General features: G+C 40.8%; 1 protein-coding gene across 4 annotated transcripts in view; it reads left to right on the forward strand.

Annotated features, from left to right (window-relative positions):
• The first annotated feature begins 9354 nt into the window (after positions 1 to 9354).
• GPBP1 (GC-rich promoter binding protein 1) overlaps positions 9355 to 17471 on the forward strand; it is a 44358-nt gene continuing 36241 nt past the window's right edge. For 2 of the 4 annotated variants that reach the window (XM_075488304.1, XM_075488307.1), the window contains exons 1-3: positions 9355 to 9477; positions 10418 to 11474; positions 12270 to 12337. The gene's annotated coding sequence lies outside the window, so the exon portion shown is untranslated. Of the gene's footprint in view, positions 9478 to 9870; positions 9889 to 10417; positions 11475 to 12269; positions 12338 to 17471 lie in introns of those variants that run through there. The other 2 variants (XM_075488306.1, XM_075488305.1) reach the window with 2 other exon arrangements.

Genomic DNA, 17471 nt, shown 5'->3' on the forward strand with positions numbered 1-17471 from the left:
GTGTACGCTATCATGGATACATCCAACAGATATATGGTGATCAGAGGATACCATAACCACGTTTGAAGTCTTGGTCTGTATCTGGGTGGTGTGAATGTTGTGATAATTTTCACTTCAGCCCACACTCTTCCAGCAAACCTGTTGCCCAAAGCCCTAGAGTAATGGCCTCAAATAGCCCCTTCTGTAGGCATAATGACAAAAAGTAAAGCCTGCTTGTTCAGGAAATGAAGCTGGTCTTAGATCCTTTGGCTGTATCTCTACTAGAAAATTAACTATGCTCAAGGATGTTTCCTAGACATTAAAACCACCAAAAAGCACAGAACTGCCTGCATCTCTGCTAGCAAAACCTCTGCTTCCTTCAGAGACCGCCTGCTGCTGATGGACCGTTGAACGTAAGAACTCATGAAGGGTACTGAGGAGGCAGGCTGGTGGGAGCAAGGCATGAAGTATGCGGGGACCATCCTAACGGTTTGATGTTAGGGATGATCATGTGCCAGTGCTATTTAACTTACTGGAAAAGATAAAATTGTAAAGATAAAATTGTAAAAATACAAGTCACCATCTCCTGCAAATGTGTATTCTTTGAGCTTCAAGATGGGAAGAAGAAAGGAACCCATCTATGTGTTAGGCACATCACTTACTACTCCTAATCACATTGCTCGTTGTGCAGATACCATGGTTTTGAGGATCGTATTTGCAATAGAGAATGGATATGCAAAGTAAGTTTTTTAATCCCCTAGTTGTGTGTGTCTCCCAGTGCTTTGATTTTCATGAGTGCAAGTAACACAGATTTCTGCAGTACTAACTGGACTCCTGTATAATTTAAGGAAGTCTGACTTTTTAAAATAGTGTTGTTCACTTGCCTCTTGTGTCAAATTTTCAAAGGGAATAGTTTCTCTTCCCTCCTTCCCAAGCTTTTAGTATTCTGCTATTTTTATAAAAAGAAAGTTTAATTCTCCCTAAAGAACATGGATAAAAAGTTTTAAGTGATTTACTTTTCATACTAATAATGATAATGATGATAATTTAATTTTAGTAATAGGCAAAACAGCTTAGTTTTGGTGAAGCTTAACAGCAGCCAGCAGATTTACAGCAAGGAGATGTTTTACCCAGACTTACAGACAGATACAGCACATGCATGTAATGACAGCACTGGTAATTACATAAGAGATGGTGTAATGTGAGCATAACAAATATTATAATTTATGGGATTTTTTAATAGTTTCTTTTGTGAATTTAAACAATTTCATTTGTATATAATCAAAAATAGTTGTAAACAAAAGGTTAATTACTGTAGCAGGAACATAGGCAGCCTGACTCTCCTAGCCAAGTCACTTCCTCAGTTCCCCTCTACCACAAGAAGCAGCTTTTCAGTGAGCACTCCCTTCCAAATCATCCTTAATTGCAATCACTGTTTTTGTTTGGGTGTATTTGTCATTCAGTTTAAAGTGCCAAGGGGTTTCTAGCTAGCCAGTATCTTGGTCAGTTCGCCCTCCAGCGTCTTTTACATGTTGCTTGCATAGCCTGTATTGAGTTTCTCCCTCTTTCTAGACTCCAGAGTCTTCCCCATCTTTTCCAAGCACCTGTAATGCATCCTCTCGCTTCCCAGGTGGCATCTCCCTGCCTGTTCCTTAGCAGGGACTCACTCCCACGAAGCTCCTGCCCACAGCAGCTCCCCCAGGCGTTTTAGAGAGGTGGTCTAAGGAAGGCTTGTTATCAGGGACCCACCTTAGGCTGCACCCTACAGCCCTCCTGGTTTTACCCGTCAAGGGATGGGATAATCCTGATGTGAAGGGGGTGAGCCCCATGCTCCCTTGAGGGCCCAGCTTTCCCAGGAACGGCTTCTTGCTTAGGGAAAGTGGCTTTCTGATTGTCTTCATGCTGAAATGTGACTTCACTTGCAATATAACTGAAAACAACTGTTAGTCAGCTATGCATAGAAAAACAGATGACCGAGTACCTCCTCTGTATGGCTTGCAGTTGGGCAAGGAGGAGTGTAGGAGTTTTTAATGAAAGGGTAGGTGTGTCATTAAATTGTAAACACTTAAGAGCATGACAAGAAACAATGTCTCCTAAGCATAGTACTACACCTCGCTAATTTTCATTTTATAGCATTGGCAGATGTGTCACATTTCATGAAGGAAAACAACATTGTGCTTTTTGCTGTCTCTCAAAATATTTTAAGCACATACACAATAGCCATCATAATTTGAAAAATATTTACAGGCCACTTGCTTTTACTTAGTAAAGAAATGCTGTTAGCCATTTTGGCAAAGTTAGTATAGTGTAATAGGATATCATTGTTTTGGAAGGACTGAGAAGGAATGTTTCCTAAACAGGAAGCCCTGTACTTGCGTTTTGAGGGTGTTTTGCCTATTTCTTTTGAGCAATTTATAATAATTAGCAAGTTTACAGAAAGTATCATCATTGTCTTTCAAAAAGTTTGCAAAGATACACAAGCATTTTTGTTCTGCAGATGTGAAAACTAAGGCACAGAAAAGTTAAAAAAAAAAAAAAACAACCTTCAGCCAAAGCCTAATGCAGGATCTCTGGCAGAAGTGAAAATCAAAACAGGACAATGCTGATTCGAAGCTATTGCATAATCTTCATAGATTAAAGTTCATATTTCAGGGATTTCAAATTTAGAGTTATTTTCCACTTACTTACAAATACCAGGAGTTTCTAATAGCAACATACAAAAATGCCACTATGTAACAGTGTAAGTATCACTTATGTTGGGCGGGTGTCCAGTAGGAAGGAGCCATATCTCTAACTTTCCAATTCTGAACGAATAAAAGAGAGCCTCTCAAATTTGTTCAGAGGGTCCTGGAAAACAGCATAACATAGCTCCAGGAAGATAAGTCTGAGAAAATATTTCATTTACTTTTGACCCTATTCACAGCCTTTCATACCATTAATTTCCTTGGGCTGCTTTTTTGTTTGTTTGTTTGAGGGTTTTTTTTGGCAAAGTTTCAGATGACAGAACCACACAACAGAAGAACCTCTGCTGCCTGTCCATGAAGGGAAAAATAGAGAAAGAGGATCAGCTGAGAAAGAGGTAGATTTCCCTCTTAATCTTTTGCATTTAACCTTCGCAGAATACTATAGCTTTGCTGGGGCATTTCAGCCTGGTTTAAAGATGGAAGAACCTTCCGCTAGTCAGAAAGCTGGTTTTAGTCTTTCTTGAAAATACTTGTAAGTGAATCTTATTTTGGTCATATGTGATTTTTTTTTTTTTCTCTCAAAGGCTGATTGGTAATAAAAGTTAGGAACTGCAACAGCTGAGCCCATTCTATCAACCTTGATAGTAGTTCTTTTTTTGGATCATGCCACAAAACTTGATCTTTGAACTGTGAGTTATATCCCATAGTGTTTAGTGTATATGACAAAATCTAGGCTTCTAGCGGTTCTAGCAAACAGATCTAAAATGTGGTATAAGTTTGTGTCTTTTTTTTGGGGGGGTGGGGTAGGGAGAGATTATTCTATTAATTAGATCAGTTAATATAGGTGAGAAAACACCAACAGACTTTTCTACCTGCAATTCCTTCATCAGGTCTGTCTGTGTAGAGAAACAACACATCTCTTGGGCCAGTTTCCTAAGGTGAGCCTCTGTAGTAGCTACACATACTTTTAAAAAACATGGTAATATGTACATTGACAGTGGGCAAAACTTGCAGAAAATCCTTACAAAAACGGTTTTCTTCACTTTACTTGGATGTGAAAAGTTCTAAATTAATCTAGTCATTAAAAAAATCTGTATTGACACCAACGTGACATTTTACTTCCCCAATTTTTTAAAGAAAAAAGGATAAAGCAAATAGATTTGGCTATGAAATGAACCTGCATTAAAATGAGATCTGCTCATATTCAAGTATGCGCAAGATCCTATCATCAGGCTGGTCATCTGGTCTCCTTATTTCAAAATTAACATGCTCTAAATTCACAAGTTAGCTAGGTTCATTTTAGGGAAAATACAGGAATTTCATTTTATAGAGAAAAAGGTAGGGTAAAGACAAGCATCTTATGAAAAATTAGTCACTTTGTATTGTATGTTCAATTTGTAACTCCTTCAACTTCTTCCTTTTCACCTAAACTGTTTCTTGTGATTAACAGTTATTATTTTGAGTTCTTTGTGAAATTTAGAAAGGTGGGTATTCACTTGCTGTTATTTCACTTGCCTGGGTGGAACAGGGCAGAAGTTGAGTACATTTAGGATTTACTTACTTACTATTTTAGAGAAGGTGTATAGCATGACTTTATCCTTCAACAGAGTAAATATCATGTAGACAGCATTAATCCGGGACGTATTTGAAGAACAGTTGCACCTTTTTAACCCCGATTCATTAGCTGGTTAACTTACATGAAAGGAATACTACTTAATGGAGACAAACCATTAAAATAGTTTCAAACAACCCTTGGTTTAATACTGCCCAATGTTTCCAAAATGCATTTTTGGAGAGGGATGCTTTTACTGTTGAAGGGGAAAAAGCTACTAGTCAGGCTGTTTTCAGTTACAATATAGGTGAAAAACTTGAAATGGAGAAGCTGCTCTTTTAAAAGCTTGATTCTTAACAATGTTTTTGCCTCCAATTAGTATAAACAAAAGAATGGCCTCTGAGTTCTTATCCTGGCTTTTCACTAGTGTCACCAAGATATTGACTCTTTCAGGTAGAAACAGTCATTATCTTGAGAGAGATAAAACAATCAATTAATGTCAATAATATAGGTCAAATTTATACTTATGTGTCATTCCAAATTTATCCCTAGGTATTGCTTCAAAATATGAACTGTTACCTACAGCTTTATTGAAGTCATTGCCCGGAATGCTGCTCCTGTCAAAGTCAGTGGTAACTTTAATATTAAAGTTCTTCAGAAAAGAATATGTCAACAAGCACTTCTGTTTTAATTTTCAGACCTGGTTAGTACTTGCTAATGGTATTAAAGTGCCTTGGACATGGAGATGCTCAGAACTCTTGAAAAATCAAATAACTAGAGGTTATACATCCTACGATGAAAATAACAATGGTCAATTCTTTAATACAGTCAAATCCCATTGTCTTATTTGTGTAGGTAGACCCACTGAAATCCTGAAGCAATTGGAAAAGTCATCTTACCCTCCTTTCCTGGAAGGGATAATAGATATAGACAGACGTGCCCGGATACTTTATACTACTGCTCATTGTGGTGCTGCAAATGAAAATGACTAGATGTTGCTACGCACTTTTGTATAATGCTTCCATTCTTTTAATTTTGTTACTTAAAATGTTTCATATTATGAACATGCAGCTGAAAGATATTTAAAACTGTGCAGTAAGGACTGTCTATTAGAACTGCGTTTGTACTGAGGAATTCTTGCTGTGTTTGGGATCTGATTGTACAAATACTCCTCTGTTGAGAAGAACATACATTAGAATTGGGTTTTTACTATTGATATTAGGCGGCCATTTTCTGTCTAGTTTTTAAATATCGGGATCACTGCATCAGAAGCTTTCTGGATGAAATCTGTATTAATCAGATTTTAAACCTGTTATATGAAAATTTTTATTTTGGCCTCCTGCCTGATTCTTTGGTTCAGATTGATTGTATGTTGGGCACACTGAGTTTTTAGTACAAGGTCAAGTGTTTTGTACATCTTCATGGAGTGACACAAAGATGTGTAATAGTAAGGAATTTAAGTATGTTTCCATATTTTTCTTTAGTGTTTGCTTAATTAACAATCTGAGTGTGTAATATCCTCACATAAGTATCTTGTATTCTACCCCTAGAACAAATGAAAACACATTTCAAGTGTCTGCCAAAATACATTTTTAACTTTTGGTCTCGTGCTTCATCCCATTGTCCAAGTTTGTGCAGTAAATAATTTAATTTTAAATTCATTATACATTTTTCATATTAAAATAAGTTCTAAGACTTGTATTTAAATATGGATGGTTAGTATTTGGTGGGAGTTAAAATGTTTCTGGTTTCATTTCTTACACCTCAGCATTTCCCACACATTTTTATTTCATTGTATTTATTCAATGCTTTCATATACTGATGTAGACAGTCCCCAAATATGGAATGAGCTATGTCTCTTCAGTTATCTCACAGTCTGTAGTCTGGTCTACACCAAACAGAACCTTAACTTACATATAGCATTCAGAATACTAAATTTGGATGAAAGTGCTAAATATGTTTTTCTCCTCTCTTCATCAGACTACCCAGAGGTACCTCAGTCATTCAAACCCAGTAATTCTTAGCTTGCTCTTAAATCTCAACTGTTGTCTAAATTCCACAGGAGTTACCCTCTGCTTAAATCATGGTTCATTGAAAGGACTTTTGAAAACATGTGTGAGCATCTCTGGCAAAAATCTTGGCCTACTTTTCCAAGTTTGCTTGACAGAAGAGGACTGTTCATATGGATATTTCTCCCCTCCCCCCACCCCTTTCCAACGTAGATGTCATCATAGCCTCCTATAGCAGGTTTCCAAAACAGACATGTTCTGCTCAGCCTACCTAGTTTCAGAAGCTGTTTCTGTTAAATATCGACCACTTTAATGCTCTCACCCTCTTCTGTGCTCTATATACTTCTGAAGATCCCGGTGCAGTTTGGGTTCAGAAGATCAAATAACATGTTTTACAACCAAAAGGTGCTATAAATATTGCTTCACAAATTTCTCATTCTGGCAATCTTCTGACTTTCTTCTTGTTGTTCATGACAGACAATGACTATGTTTATGCTAGGATTTCTTCATCAGTAATGGAATACATATGGTTTTATCAGTGTCATTTAATTATTCCCCACACAAGCAAAACAACCTGTATTAGTAGAAGCATTGCTTTGCTGGTATAAACTCTGTGTATACCAGGAGAACCAGCTGGTATAGTTAGGCTGTGCATGGCAGGAATGTCCTGTTGACTTTGCTGGAACTGCTTGAATGCTTGTGACATGTAAACTAAAGTGCGTTAAAAGAGTGCTCTTGATTTGAATTCAGTGTGAGGTTTGTCACCGATCTCAGTAAGGGAAGGACATCACCTCAGCTGTTTGCTGGGTCAAAGCCTTGCTTTTCATGAAATAGAAATGGCATTATACCTTCTTTTATGATACAATTAAAGATATAAATCAAACCCATTTCCCATTACTACTTTAAAGTAATTTCCCCAATGACTATCACAGCTTTTCCTGTGGTTGCTAAAATTGATGTGGTTATTGTCACCAGAAGGAAATAGAAGGGTCATATATGAAGCAACAGAAACCTATTAGGAGGGCTGATATGGATAAATTGATATGGATAAATTGATAATCTCCTGCTACTTATTGTGTTTCTCTTTTGATACCCACGGTATATAATGTATTGCAAAGCCAGAAGATGCTCAGAATAGCTGTGCAGTGTGGAGGCTTTAGCCACAACTCACTCGAATTGAAAGGTCATTTCAGATCTTTAATATTGCCTTGAGTGTGTGTTGTCAAGGTGGCCTGGAGATGCATTATTGTCTCCATACACTTTGTTTTCATGTTGATTTGGGTTCACCTCTTATCTTGTTTTCCTAGATGCTGTTGCCCATCATATTTTAGGATTGTATATGTTGCTTTGGGACTTGTATATGATCCCTTTGGTCACAGCTTCCTTGGTATTACCTGTGTTTGAATCACGCAGCACAGTGAGTCTTGGAGTCCTGAGATGTTTTTGGTGACTTTTCCTGATTGAACAAACCAGTTAGCTTCTAGCTACTACTGCAACATATGTCTGATATGGGTTAAACTGATCAATAGGTAGGTTATGAATTACTATTTTGAAAAAGATTTTAATAATGAAACTTGAGAGTGTGGGCAGTTTTGGTACTATGGTCCTGGTGACGGCACATAGATGCATCAGCCTTGGCTCCTTGGCTGGTGCCGTGCTTCACAGTCGAGCTGGGTGGCAGAGCACTGCCCTGCCTTTCCTGTTCGTGGTTTCAGGCTTGGCAGCAGACTGTGAAAATAACCGAGGGCCACGGGGTATGCTCCGTCACCCTGCCTGGGAAGCCTCACTTCTGCAGCACAGGTCAAGATAAATAAAAGGACAATCGATTTCAAGGATGAGGTAGAGAAATGAGATTGCAATGCAGTCAAGATTGTGATGGGAACCTAGAAAAACACCGTTGCTGTTAGAAATTGGAACTGGGGTGGACCACTGAGAGTTGAGCTGAAGGTAAATGTGACCATACCATTTTCAGAGCTTCTGTCAGTTTTTTAAAAATGACACTCTTATGCATTTTTCTACTTTCTAATTTTCTCGGTTGTTGATTTTTAGTAATTTTTCTAGCAATTGTTGCTTTCTATTAATTTTATCAAATAATGAAAATGGGTTATTCTGACAGCATACGTATGCCTGCAAAATACATTGAGAAATCCTACTGTTTGTCAGGACTTGGAGACATTTTTTGTAAAAAAATTAGTGCATAATTTCAGTTTCTACAATATCAATCTCATAGACGAAACTGCCGTTGAAAGAAAATCCAGAATAAAATGCAGGCTCTATAAACACTTGCCAGTACCCTTTCCAGTGATATTTAAACAATTTTGTATATTTAATTTTTCACCTAATTAATTGCAAAATAATTTGACTTGCGTTGGAAATGAGATTTCAGAATTGCAAAACGTTAATTCAGACGTTTAGTTCCCAGGCTGCAAAAATCCATCACGCGTCTTTCAAAAGGGCACGCGCCGAACGACTGCACGTACGTGAAGCGTATTTCCGCTCGAATGCTTGTAAATTGAAGCTATTTCTGCCGGCCCAAGGGAGATGCCGGTATTTCTGTTGTTTGTTTAAATGGCGGTTATTGGCTCTCTTACTCGCCCCGGGCCCGCGACTTCGCCCCGCGGCCCGTGCGAGCTCTGCTCGGCCTCGCTGAGGTGCGGGACGCCCTGGGTCCCCGCTCTGCCCGCAGCTGCCGGCAGCGGCCGGGACCCGCGCTTCCAGGTGCCCGCTGCGCCCCCGCCGCCGCCCCCGCCGCCTCGCCAGGGGTCCGGCGGGGCCGGGGCCGCGCTCACCGAACCGCTCCCGCCCACGTACGCGGCGCACGGACCTTCCAGCGGCCAGCCGGGGCCCCGCGGCGACCGCCCCGGGCTGGTTCGGCCGACCCGCCGCCTGGGCCCGGTTCCGGCGCCTCAGCGTCGTGCCGCCGGCGCCGGTAGGGGTGGCGCCGCGCGGGCTGCGGAGCTGCGCCGCTGCAGGGTTAATTACGGCGGCGCCGGGGACTCCCGCGGGCGGGGCGGGGGCGGGGCGCGCGCTGGGGATTCCCCCGCCGCCCCGCGCCGAACGTTCGGGATTGTTCCGTGACGTCACGGCAGGGGGGCTCCCGCCGGCGGGGCGGGGGCGGGGTCGCAGCCTCGGCGGCGGCCGGGAAGCCCCGCCCCGGGCTCCCGCGGGGTCGCGCGGCGACTCTCGCGAGGCTTGTGCGCGCAGAGCATTGCGGCTCGCGGCGGCGCCATTTTGGGAGCGAGGCGAGCGCGGGGTGTGTGTGTGCGCGCGCGCGCGTGTGTGTGGTGTGTCTGTGTGTGTGTCTGTGTGTGTGTGTGCGTGCGTGCGCGCGCGGGGGGTGTGCGCGTGCGGCGCTCTCGCGCCCCTGGCCCCGCGGCTCCCGGGGGGCGGCCGCCGGCGGGCCCGGGGCACCCCAGGGCGGTCTGGCGGCGGCCGGGGGCGCTGGGGCCGTGGGAGGAGGCGCGGAGGGGCCGGGGCGGGTACTGGCGTGCGGGGCGCCGGGCCGCCCCGTTCCCCCCCCTTCCCCCCCGCGCCGCGCGGCCAGGCCCGCCCTCGGGGAGGGCAGGGGGAGCCGGCCCCCGGGCCGCCGGCGGGGCGGGCGGCGGCGGCTGCTGCCGCTGCTGCTGCTGCTGCGCGGGGGCGGCGCGGCCCCCGGGAAGGCAGGGTGAGCGCGCAGCGCGGGCCGGCGGAGCCCTTCCCGGTGCCCGCCGCGGCGGCGCAAGACAAGGCCGGTCGTGGCCGGGGAGCTGGGGGTCTGCCCGCGCACTTGCGGCTGGGCGGCACCGAAGCGGCGGGGCTTCCCCAGGCGGCTCCCGCCGCTCCCCCGGGCTCGTTCTGTGCTTCCGCTCGGTGTCCCTGGCCCAGGTCAGCGCCTCCCTCCCGGGGGCTTTCTGCAGACCTGCTCATCTTTCCCAATAAAATGAGAAATGCCCCTTTCTTTTCTTCCCCCCCCCTTTCTCTCGGGAACGAGAGGCAGGAGAACGTTTTCGCTGGTAGGCTGCGTTCTCCGGTAAACGTCCCTGCTGCTTTCTCCGGGATGTGAGTGAAGGCTTAACTGAGGCTTCTGTACTCGGGTTCGGCTCCCTGATCGCATGTGTGTTTGTGCTTTTTTGACATTCAGGTTTATGTGTTTGTCTAATGCCAGTTCAGATTTCAAAAGGGAAAACTGATTGTTCTGGTTCTTTTTACCCTAGGCAGTTTGGATTACAGAGAGAGTCCTGGATGTTCTCAGCCTTTTGCTTCCGTTCGTAGGGAGGAAAAAAGGTGGAAACCAACCTGCAGCAGTTGCTTCTTGTGAAAGGGGAGAAATACCGGACACTCTCCTGGGATTATTTGTCCAAGTGCTTCATCCTGAAAAGGCTTCTGAAACAATCAGTAGGCATCTGCGAAGTGAATTGGAAGTTTGAAGTCGTGAGCTTTTTCTTTCTAGCAGTGCCGAGCACCTCACCCTGGGACGCTTTTGTCCACATGGCATGGATACATGGCTAAATTTATCAAGTTCTGAATACTTCAGCTGCTAAAATAAAGTGCTTTCCTGCTTTTAGATACTTTTTTCTTCCAGGCAACATTCTGTCTGAGTCACAGGCATAACCAGTTTTGTTAACTGGCTCCAGGTGAAATGCAGCCTGAGTCACTGCGTAGACATTGCTGAAAAGTTTCATGGCAGATATTTTTCCCCTTATCTTATTTTTTAGATTTTCTGACATAGCCTTCTGCTATTTTGCAATGAGACCTATTTTCTAAATGAAGAATCTAATAGACGTTTGTTTATCATTTTTTCTTTTATATTTTATTTAATATTTTTGTTGAAGAATGTTGTTGCCAATAAGCAGTATGGAGGTATCCAGATAGCTGTTGTTTACAAATGCCTCTGTTACTTGAAGCTAGGAAATATTCCACAGTTCAGATGTGAAATTTGGATTTTTGGCTTCACATTTTGTGGTGTAAAAAGTATATTTATCTCACCTGGAGCTGATGCTTTTTATGGTGATATGTACATGGAATAGACAAGAGAAGAAGCTGTCAGAGAAAAAAAAAGCTTTTTAAGACACAGAGTTGGCAAATTTTGGAAATAGCCTTGCGGAATCTGTAAGCAAGAAGGATGGGTAGCTGATTTCTGTGAGGTCAAATCTATGTCCAGCAGCTACGAATGTAGTATCAACAAGAACTCGGGATATTATCTCAAGGAAAACAAACTGGAAAAATACAAATCACACAGTACTAACACCTTGTGCGGTCCTCTTGGATTAAGTAAGTGTTGTAGTGTTCATAAATCAATTTACATTTGAATAAACATTTTGTCAGTAGAATTGTTAAACTAGTAATGTTTACTGCCTAGAGGTTGTTGGTTTTTTTGAGAACGTTGAAATGAGCTTGCAGAATCTAATTTTTACTTGCTGTTTTTAATAATTAATGGGATAATTCTTTAAGAATTTGAAGAATACGTGTACGAGGAGGAATGTGTAAGTAGGAGTGTGATTCTTCTGGGAGATTAAAAAATAGGTACATCTAGACTGAATCCGTAGGTAACTTAGCCTTCATGTTAATATTGTAATCTTAACAATGAGCTGTTATAGTTATTGAACAAGTCTGCTGGATGGCTTGCGCATCTCAGTCTTTCCATTTGTATTAGGTGTTTTTGCAGCATGAAGGTACTAATAATGTATTTTTTTAGTTGGGTTTTTTTTTTTAATTTCCTTCCACTGTTCTTTGTCAGTAATGGAAGCCATATATTTTTTACCAAAAATTAGTTTACTGCCTATGCAAACGAGCTTTTTAAGGTGTTCATATTTTAAGGTTGGGTTCAGAGTAATCTCCTATTCTGTAATGGGAATGAATGAGTCTGACTGCTCTGCAAGTATAACATTACAAAAAACCTCCACCTTTTTGAAAGGATTCAAACCAAAATCTAGTGGTGAACTAACTAATTTTACATGTTATTTTTAGATGTATTGCTATTCCTTTCCTCCCATAGCGGTTAAATGTTTCTGAAGATAGATATAATTTAAATGTTGAAATTAATATGTTTACAATAATTTTTTTTAGGTTTGCATTCAGCTGAATTGCTACTGCCTCAAAGAAAATGAAGATGGACAGAACAACTTAATTCAAAAGTCAGTGGTAATTTTACTTAAATTCTCTCCCCCCTACCCCACCTTGATTATTCATAAAGCTTTAAATAATTAAAGCATTATTGGGTAGACTGTAAACTGAGAGTCTGGTAGAGGCAACGCATTTGCCTTAGTAGCCACCTCCTAAAAAATTTTTCAGAGCTTCTGTAATACTGAAGTACTAGAAGTAGTGAGCTAATGAAAAAAAAAAAAGGTTTTCTGTAAGGGCAAAGCAAAGGTGTTTGGGAAGATGGCTTGTGTTAAAGCCTTGTAGAAAAAGTAAAGTTAAGTGTGTGAAACTGGTTCCTACAGTGGATTACTGTAGATTATTACTACAGTGTTTTTTCCCCCTGTAACCTGTTATTTTGACCACAAATGAAAGACTTGCATCTAAGTAAGTTTTTTAAATTCTCAGGCTCACTGAAGTAGTTTTATTCTGTGTGTTGTCTTGTCAGTATCTGAAAATTGATATAGCTTCAGTATTTTGCTTCCTTTGGATGGCCTTGCTGTTTTGTTATTTTAACTTGTATTTCAGTTTTGTTGTTTTGAAAACGTGGAAACTGTGGAACATGAATAGGAGGCTGTTGCTGTAATCTCTTGTGGCTGTGGCTTGTGGCTCTTCTACATCGAGTCTCAGTGTGGCTGGGGATTGCCTGAATGAACTGAGCCACATGTGAAGGAACCAAACCAACAGAGAAGAGTGATCTTCCTTATTCCTTTAGTTGGATTAATCTGTGTTTTGTTTGAAAGCATTTGGTAAATGGAAAGAGTTCAGGCGTGAGTGGCCATTTCATCTGATTCTTGGCTATTGTATGGTCATAAACAATAGTAATACAAGTACTGTCTTGTTAACTCATAGAAAGAGTGATGTGTCTCTTTTTTCCGAGCGACTAACTGCAGTGCTGTGTGATACTTCTACCTCTTGACAAGAGGTTCTCACTGAAATCAAGGACCTGCATCCCTCACTTACTATTTTGGGTGACATCTTTATCTGGACTCTTTCCCTTCTGGATGTTTTGAAGAGTTTGCTTTTTAGCTTCATTAAATTATCTCTGTCTTTACATCTGTCTGTTTGCTGGTAGGATAATTCTTTTTTCCTTTTCGCCATGTTTGCACTTGGGAAGTGCAGTTGTTCTTATTTGCATATGTGCAAATGTGTTTGCATATGTATATGTATTTGACAAGGATTCAGGTGTGTTTTACAGCTGTGCCCTTGTACCCTAAGCAAAATTCATACTTAGATGAGGCCTATTGAGGAGAAAATGGCATACTGGTCCACTTTAATTCCTTCTTTAGGTTTTTATTTGTACAGTGCTGACAGTCTGTTAAGTGGTTTGCAGACAACTATGAAGATAAGGTCCTTGCCCCCAAGAGCTTATACTTTAAGCCTTGATGTAAACATAGCTTTTGTACTGGAATAACTGTCAGCAGCTTGGCTCTTTTACTGATGCGTTTATTCTGGTAGAATCCTAAAATGGGTACATTTGTATTGAGAAGTGGTCTTGAATGGTGTAGGCTGCTCTGCTGTGTGAAAAAACTGGTGGTGGAAGCTTTTAAGAGTAAGCAGAATTTAAACTTGCAGCAAAGTGGAATTACATCTGTAAAGTGATATAGGGAAATTGTGCAGATACTTAGCTTTGTTAGTACTTCACAAGTTAATGTACTTTATGCTCCTTTTTTTTCCTCCATTCTAATGAGATTCTTCTGTTTAAAATGTGTGGGTAAAAGTGTGACAGTGATAGTTCATCAATAACTTGTGGGGAAGTTGCTTTTATATATTTTTTTTTTAGTACTAGGAGTAAATTCTGTCCTGCAAGGAGAACTATTTGCAGACTTTATTATACATGAACTTGGATAAGACTTGGCATGCTTTTTGTTTTGGTTTTTGTTGCTCTGTGTGTTTGAGCAGTAGTGTTACACAGTAGCAGATGATAATGCCCTGTGTGGTGCTATCAACTCTCCCACAATCACCTCCCTTTGTATTTTGGGTAAACACAGTCAGGGAAACAGCTGAAATGCGTAGAATTGTTTTTCTGCTTTATATGCTCAGGATATGTCAAAACCACTACCTTTTTCAATTGCTTTTTCTTCAGATCCTTGTGAAGACTCCAAAGTGCAAAAGAATTCCTGGTGATTTTGTTACATAATGTATGCTGAAGGGGGTGGTGATGTTATGGCACTAACACTTCAGCTTTTGGACTTTGAACCAAAAAGGGTTCTCTTGCAAAGGGCAAAAGATCAGCGTTTCTCTAGCTTCCCACTAAATGGTACTGCAAGTGTATAGGGTTTCAAGCAGAAGGAACCTGGTTGTAGTTTACCTTCAAATATGAAGTTACTCTGTGTTACGAAGTAGTTTGCTTTTTTAAATTTACATTTGGGTACAGTGCAAGAAGGAAAAACTTTTTTTGATAAAAGTGATGATTAAGTTATTCGAAACGCTCTCATTGACTTTGGCTGTTTCTAAAACATTTCCTAAAAGATGCTTTGATTGTTGTGACATTAATACTTGATTCACAGAAGTGATGTAAACCCTGTTGTTTGTGAACCATATATATATAGAAGCAGGGAACCATACAATAAAGAGCAGTGGTTAGGATTTTTAGAACACTGATGTCCCACCTAAGTCTTGCCAACATTCTAGATCCTTATGCAAAACAAAGTGTGATTTAGTTGATTCATCCTCGAATAGGGAACTTGAGCCCTAAGTAGAAATGAAGGTGGGTTTTCCTTAGGGTTTTTCGTTTGTTTTTTTTTGCTAAGTCACTGTAAAGCTAGGTTTTAGGGCTGTGGCTGTACTAGAGAATGTATTGGCTTTAAATGGTTAAAAAAAATGACCGTCACAGTTTGACTCCATACAGTTCTCATACCTAGGCATGTCATAAGACTTTTGGAGGTGTTCAGGTTTGACAGAGGACCTCGCTCCTTCCTCAGTGTTCTGCAGGAAGCCTTAGTTCTCATGCTTCTTTTTAAAATATAAGGCAAGAAGGTAAATTAAAAAAAAAAAGTACGGATGTTTTCTTTTATTGTTCCTTGCAGTCCAGTGCTAGAATACTCATCAGAACAGTTCTTTATTGGATGGTCGGGACAGCGAGACTAAAACTGAAGATTTTACTTGCTCTGCAGTAGCACAGTTGAGAAAGAAGAGACTTCAACTGAATTGTTCAGGACTTTTTAATGTCTGTTGAACCAGTGGGAGAGAAGACCTTTAAAGGTTCAGCTCCCTTTCCTTTTATTGGAGGTGGAGTCTTTGACAATAAATTTTAGAGAACCAAAGAACTTGAGAGAAGTGCCATACACAAACTTAACCTTGTTGGTAAATTATATGTCTATAAACTGTCTTCTACGTTGAAATGTAGCAGGGGGGGCTGATGTGCATACTTTCCCTTCAAAGTGTTAAAAGGTTGGTTGTAAAGATTTATGTTTATTCTGTTGTTGTGGCTGTGCGTTTACATGGAGAGAAAAGAAAGGAAATAAATAATCATTAGTTCAAGTAGTTGTCATGCTTTTGCAGCAATTTTGTGGTCAGAAGAAGTGCTTCCATTTTCAAAACTCTGTAAAGCTTGTGTTAGGGTTTAAATATTATTTTCTGTTTTATTAACATGCAAATTTTGGATAGCAAAGTAACTTGAAGTTAGCTTATTTTGCTTTGTTCAAACTAAATGAATCACAGAGTAAGGAAGATCTCTAATAAGCTGTATCTTTAAAAGCGGAATGAAAATTGAGATGTATAGGGTTTAAATAAAAGTATTGTTTAAAGCTTACACTTAACCAACTTAACTTCAAATTAGTGCTACTCTTGACTAGAGATAACAGGGAAGGATCTGTTATCACAAGAAATTTTTTGTTTAAAAAAAAAAAGTTTGTGGCAGAAGGAAAAACTCTTGGTGGAGTGGGTTGTTTCAATGGCCTGCTTAGTTTGCAAAAAATCCTGAATGTTTCTGTTTGTGAAGAAGAGAGACTGTGTAGTCTGATGGCTAGGACTTGTGCATATAATTTCTTTGCCTAATTCAGAGCAAAACTTTGTAGTTTTTCTATGGCTAATGCTAAATAGGTGAAATAAACATTTGAAGCTGGCCCAGGATGGGAGAACTGAAGGATCAGTTTATTCTGTAGCTCAGTTATTCCAGAGTTGCTCTGTTTTAGTGAGAGCTTTGCCTGCTGCTGATGCTTCTTCGGGGGGGGGGGGGGGGAGACTTTGGCAAATAGCTTTCTCTTTTTGTTGTCATGAAATGCAGTACAGTTGGTGTTTGGCATATCTCTGATGGTAAACATTCAGTTTTAATCCCCTCCTAGAAAATTGTGGTGTCCTTCTCCCTTCGTGTTAGATGGTCATTCTTTTCTAAGATGTTGTGCAGACTTGCTTATTGGACCCTCTGAAACTCATATGTGTGCTTCATTTGTCTTCCTCACTTAATAAGGATTTGATACACTTGCTGTAGCTCATTACCAAAGTAAAGCAGCAGCAGTAGCAACAAACTTGAGACACTAAATAATATATAACCTTTTATTTTTTTCTACTGTCATAACAACACTATAGTATACTTTAATTCTGGTGGCTTACAACCTTCTTTTACCCCATTTATAAATATTATACTAAAAATTATGGTGACAAGGTGAGGGTAGGTTGTCAAAGTATGTAACTGAGGAGTGGAGTTAAGGTTCCCACATGTAGTTTGCAGTGTGCTGTACTTAGGGTAGTAATAATCTGTGAGGCATGAGGTGAAAGATCATAGGTGTGTGCCACTTACATGTGCATACGTCCTGATTTTAGACCTTCCTGAAAACTCTGGATGTGCCTATATCCATCTGCTTTTAACATTTATTCTGTTCATGGGTTTCTGTATGCAAATCAATAGACTGAATTTCTAAACTGATCTTCAGGGAGCATCAAGAAATTTGAATTCGTATCTCCCTTCTAACTTTGGGAATTAATGTCTTGAAGCGTCCTTATTTTTTTTTCCTTGTTAATAACTTTGCTACTCCACTCACAAGCTTCAAGTATTCCTAGCTATTTGAGTTTATATTGCCTTTTATTTTAACCGTCTTCTGACAATCTCTGAAATACCCAGTGCCACAGAAACTGCTTCCTGTAAAATATTATAGGCTATCCACAGAGCACAAGAAGTATAGAAGCTGA

Source organism: Mycteria americana, chromosome Z (genome assembly GCF_035582795.1).
Source record: "Mycteria americana isolate JAX WOST 10 ecotype Jacksonville Zoo and Gardens chromosome Z, USCA_MyAme_1.0, whole genome shotgun sequence".
Taxonomy (NCBI): Eukaryota; Metazoa; Chordata; class Aves; order Ciconiiformes; family Ciconiidae; genus Mycteria; species Mycteria americana.